Consider the following 6000-nt stretch of genomic DNA (forward strand, 5'->3'; position numbering starts at 1 on the left):
CCACAATGCAGTAAGATTAGATCTCAGTTACAGGAGAAAAACTATTAAAAATTCCAACATATGGAGGCTGAACAACACGCTGCTGAATAACCAACAAATCACAGAAGAAATCAAAAAAGAAATCAAAATTTGCATAGAAACGAATGAAAATGAAAACACAACAACCCAAAACCTGTGGGACACGGTAAAAGCAGTCCTAAGGGGAAAGTTCATAGCAATACAGGCACACCTCAAGAAACAAGAAAAAAGTCAAATAAATAACCTAACTCTACACCTAAAGCAACTAGAAAAGGAAGAAATGAAGAACCCCAGGGTTAGTAGAAGGAAAGAAATCTTAAAAATTAGAACAGAAATAAATGCAAAAGAAACAAAAGAGACCATAGCAAAAATCAACAAAGCCAAAAGCTGGTTCTTTGAAAGGATAAATAAAATTGACAAACCATTAGTCAGACTCATCAAGAAACAAAGGGAGAAAAATCAAATCAATAAAATTAGAAACGAAAATGGAGAGATCACAACAGACAACACAGAAATACAAAGGATCATAAGAGACTATTATCAACAATTATATGCCAATAAAATGGACAACGAGGAAGAAATGGACAAATTCTTAGAAAAGTACAACTTTCCAAAACTCGACCAGGAAGAAATAGAAAACTTTAACAGACCCATCACAAGCACGGAAATTGAAACTGTAATCACAAATCTTCCAGCAAACAAAAGCCCAGGTCCAGACGGCTTCACAGCTGAATTCTACCAAAAATTTAGAGAAGAGCTAACACCTATCCTGCTCAAACTCTTCCAGAAAATTGCAGAGGAAGGTAAACTTCCAAACTCATTCTATGAGGCCACCATCACCCTAATACCAAAACCTGACAAAGATCCCACAAAAAAAGAAAACTACAGGCCAATATCACTGATGAACATAGATGCAAAAATCCTAAACAAAATTCTAGCAATCAGAATCCAACAACACATTAAAAAGATCATACACCATGACCAAGTGGGCTTTATCCCAGGGATGCAAGGATTCTTCAATATCCACAAATCAATCAGTGTAATACACCACATTAACAAATTGAAAAACAAAAACCATATGATTATCTCAATAGATGCAGAGAAAGCCTTTGACAAAATTCAACACCCATTTATGATAAAAACTCTCCAGAAAGCAGGAATAGAAGGAACGTACCTCAACATAATAAAAGCTATATATGACAAACCCACAGCAAACATTATCCTCAATGGTGAAAAATTGAAAGCATTTCCTCTAAAGTCAGGAACAAGACAACGGTGCCCACTTTCACCATTACTATTCAACATAGTTTTGGAAGTTTTGGCCACAGCAATCAGAGCAGAAAAAGAAATAAAAGGAATCCAAATTGGAAAAGAAGAAGTAAAACTCTCACTATTTGCAGATGACATGATCCTCTACATAGAAAACCCTAAAGACTCCACCAGAAAATTACTAGAACTAATCAATGATTATAGTAAAGTTGCAGGATATAAAATCAACACACAGAAATCCCTTGCATTCCTATACACTAATAATGAGAAAACAGAAAGAGAAATTAAGGAAACAATTCCATTCACCATTGCAATAGAAAGAATAAAATACTTACGAATATATCTACCTAAAGAAACTAAAGACCTATATATAGAAAACTATAAAACACTGGTGAAAGAAATCAAAGAGGACACTAATAGATGGAGAAATATACCATGTTCATGGATTGGAAGAATCAATATAGTGAAAATGAGTATACTACCCAAAGCAATTTATAGATTCAATGCAATCCCTATCAAGCTACCAACAGTATTCTTCACAGAGCTAGAACAAATAATTTCACAATTTGTATGGAAATACAAAAAACCTCGAATAGCCAAAGCGATCTTGAGAAAGAAAAATGGAACTGGAGGAATCAACCTACCTGACTTCAGGCTCTACTACAAAGCCACAGTTATCAAGACAGTATGGTACTGGCACAAAGACAGAAATATAGATCAATGGAACAAAATAGAAAGCCCAGAGATAAATCCACGCACATATGGACACCTTATCTTTGACAAAGGAGGCAAGAATATACAATGGATTAAAGACAATCTCTTTAACAAGTGGTGCTGGGAAATCTGGTCAACCACTTGTAAAAGAATGAAACTAGACCACTTTCTAACACCATATACAAAAATAAACTCAAAATGGATTAAAGATCTCAACGTAAGACCAGAAACTATAAAACTCCTAGAGGAGAACATAGGCAAAACACTCTCTGACATACATCACAGCAGGATCCTCTATGACCCACCTCCCAGAATATTGGAAATAAAAGTAAAAATAAACAAATGGGACCTAATTAAACTTAAAAGCTTCTGCACATCAAAGGAAACTATTAGCAAGGTGAAAAGACAGCCTTCAGAATGGGAGAAAATAATAGCAAATGAAGCAACCGACAAACAACTAATCTCAAAATTATACAAGCAACTCCTACAGCTCAACTCCAGAAAAATAAATGACCCAATCAAAAAATGGGCCAAAGATCTAAATAGACATTTCTCCAAAGAAGACATACAGATGGCTAACAAACACATGAAAAGATGCTCAACATCACTCATTATCAGAGAAATGCAAATCAAAACCACTATGAGGTACCATTTCACACCAGTCAGAATGGCTGCGATCCAAAAGTCTACAAATAATAAATGCTGGAGAGGGTGTGGAGAAAAGGGAACCCTCTTACACTGTTGGTGGGAATGCAAACTAGTACAGCCACTATGGAGAACAGTGTGGAGATTCCTTAAAAAACTGGAAATAGAACTGCCTTATGATCCAGCAATCCCACTGCTGGGCATACACACTGAGGAAACCAGAAGGGAAAGAGACACGTGTACCCCAATGTTCATCGCAGCACTGTTTATAATAGCCAGGACATGGAAGCAACCTAGATGTCCATCAGCAGATGAATGGATAAGAAAGCTGTGGTACATATACACAATGGAGTATTACTCAGCCATTAAAAAGAATACATTTGAATCAGTTCTAATGAGGTGGATGAAACTGGAGCCTATTATACAGAGTGAAGTAAGCCAGAAGGAAAAACACCAATACAGTATACTAACGCATATACATGGAATTTAGAAAGATGGTAACGATAACCCTGTATACGAGACAGCAAAAGAGACACTGATGTATAGAACAGTCTTATGGACTCTGTGGGAGAGGGAGAGGGTGGGAAGATTTGGGAGAATGGCATTGAAACATGTGAAACGTCATGTATGAAACGAGGTGCCAGTCAAGGTTCAATGCACGATGCTGGATGCTTGGGGCTGGTGCACTGGGACGACCCAGAGGGATGGTGTGGGGAGGGAGGAGGGAGGAGGGTTCAGGATGGGGAACACATGTATACTAATTAAATAATTTTCTATTAAAGGAAAAAAAAAATGATTACAGAAACTGAATGAATTAAGACCTATTCCAAGCTACAAAAAGCACCATATATATAGAAAGGAGAAAATGTGAATCCATTAAAAAAAAAGTGTTCCTTTAAAAATGCTACCCAATAGTGATACAGTGGATGAGAATCTGCCTGACAATGCAGGGGACATGGGTTCTATCCCTGGTTCAGGAAGATCCCACAAGTACAAGCAACTAAGCCTGTGCACAACTACTGAGCCTGTGCTTTAGAACCTGGGAGCCACAATTCCTGAGCCCACGGCACAGAACCGAATACAGCACAGCCAAAAAAATTAAAAAAAAAAAAAAAGCTATCACAGAGTGACAGAGTCAGTCATTTCTTGCTCCAGGTGTCTTCTTCCCTGACCTCTATCTTATGATAGGACAAGGGAAGGAGTTCACTCACAACTCAGTGAATCAAGCCACTGTCCCAGGCTCAACAGGGTTTGCAAATGAAAAGTCATCTTCTGCCACAAGTAATAAAAAAAGACACAAGCCTTATAGACAGGAGTTTTGAAATTCTCAGCCTCCTCTGTATAACTAAAAAAATCATCTGTATCCAAACAACTGGCCACACCTGGATCGAGCTTACCCCTCTGTTCACCTATCTCCCTACTCCATCTGAGTCTCCGTGTCTCTTTCTCTCCCCCTCTGCTCTCCTGCTGTTTCTGTCCTATTTCCTGCCTCACACGTGTCCTGTTTCAGGCTGCTGCAATTCGTTCCCCTTCGAAATGCTCTCTTTCTCCAACCTTCCTGAGTCTTTCAAAAATCCATACCTATGTCTGCCTCTTTCTTCCCCCATTTCGGCTCCCTCTCTGCGCTCCAGATTACTCCCCTTCTCTCGCTGTGACTCTCCCTTCCTCCCCACTCTCTGGCAGGCCACGTGGCTATGCTTCCTTCCAGCCCTTTCTTCCTCTGCTCCTTAGCTCTTTATCTGCCAGCACCATGATAAAACCGGCCACCTCACATTGAGACTTGAACCCTTGTGGCGGGACCCCAACCGGATGAAAACACAACCCCGGACTCTAACCCAAGAGGCCTGGACTCAAACCCGGCCAAAACCCAGTTAGGGACTCTCCACCTCTGACGTCCCTCATCGCCCTTCGCCTCCCCGCTCCCATCAACTGATACAGGGCAGTTCTCCCTATGCTGTTTTCCAATCCCTGGAGATCTGGCTTTTTAATTTATTAATACTTCTCTATTTTACTCACTTGGCTATTTTCAAGGCTTAACCTCTTTGACTTGACTATCCCTTTGCAAGTCCCTCAGCCATTCTCAGTATTCCCATTGGTTCTCCCTGATGCTTTTCTCCTCAGTTTCAGTTATTTCTCTCAGTCCTTCTGACTCTGCTTCTCCTGATCCTCCTGCCTCCTGAATTTACTGAGTGGGCCACAGAACGCGACGCCCCCGGACCGGAAGACCACCTTTTCCGACCGAGTTGAATTGGGCATGGAACAGCACTGGCGGTCACAAGGCTGGACCAGGTCACCTACCCTACGCGGGGTGAGGGGACGGGCTGACAGGAAAGAGGCGGGGGGAGGGGGGGAGAGGCGGGGGGGGGGGGGGGGCGGGGGGGGGGGAGGGGGGGGGGGGGGGGGGGGGGGGCGGGGGGAGAGGCGGGGGGGGGGAGAGGCGGGGGGGGGGGGAGAGAGGCGGGGGCGGGGGGCGGCGGCCTGCGGGGCAGAAGGACCGGCCTGAGGAGACGCGAGGACAGAGGGGCTGGGAGGGAGAGGGCTCAGGAGCGGGGCGGGCTCTCCGGAATCCCGGGACCAGGGAGGGGGCGCGGCCTCTCCGGGAGCGGGGGCGACGGGCTCTGCCTCCAGCGGTCGAGAAGGCGACGCGGCGGGGCGCGACTCCAACTCCCGAGAGAGGGCTTTACTTGGCGACGCCAGAGGTAAAAAAGGGTTTTAAGCAGGAAAATGTCGCCAGAGGCGGTGTCTACGCGGACAGAGGGCCGAAACCGACTCAGAAACACTTCAAACCCAAACGAAAAGATAACTGGGCCGCAACGGCAGCGGCAGCGTCTATTCGGGGCCGAACACCGGGTGCCTGGGTTTTCAGGTCGCTGGCAATTCCCACACCATGAGGACGAGTGAGCGGGGGCGGAGGTGGGGATTGGAGGGGTGGCGAGCTCTGCAAACTTACTCTAGAAGGAAGCTTAGGCGCCACTCGGGGACCTCGGCTCCGCGCTCTTCAACTTCCGGCTCTGTGTGAAAGGGCTTTTGGTATTAGAGCCGCGGCTTCCGACCAGGGGCGGGGCGAGCACCAGCTGTGCGCAGAGTTCGTGGGAGGGGCGGGCCGCGGAGGGGGGCGGGGCCTGTTACTTTGAGAGCACTAAGTTACCTTCTGTAGCATTGCTAGGTAAAAGCTTCAACTTATGTTGGAACCCAAGATACTTCCTCTTAAGACTAAAAGGGTTTATTCTCAATAAAAAGCTGTTTTTCACAGCATGGTGTGCTCAGATCCTGCTAGTGAGGCTGAAGCAATTCAGGGATCTCAGAACTTGGGCAGTTTTAATAAACAAGAATGGGACTAGTCTCTATATTACA

The 6000-nt window shown here is 44.2% G+C and overlaps 1 protein-coding gene across 4 annotated transcripts in view; it reads right to left on the minus strand.

The window, feature by feature from the left end:
* The window catches only part of LOC133229645 (zinc finger protein 665-like), a 171845-nt gene extending 166111 nt beyond the window's left edge, over positions 1-5734 (minus strand). For 2 of the 4 annotated variants that reach the window (XM_061386223.1, XM_061386224.1), the window contains exon 1: positions 5597-5699. The gene's annotated coding sequence lies outside the window, so the exon portion shown is untranslated. Of the gene's footprint in view, positions 1-5596 lie in introns of all 4 variants that reach the window. The other 2 variants (XM_061386221.1, XM_061386222.1) reach the window with 2 other exon arrangements.
* Between the last annotated feature and the right edge of the window lie 266 nt (positions 5735-6000).

The sequence above is a fragment of the Bos javanicus genome, chromosome 18, assembly GCF_032452875.1.
Source record: "Bos javanicus breed banteng chromosome 18, ARS-OSU_banteng_1.0, whole genome shotgun sequence".
NCBI classification, from domain to species: Eukaryota; Metazoa; Chordata; class Mammalia; order Artiodactyla; family Bovidae; genus Bos; species Bos javanicus.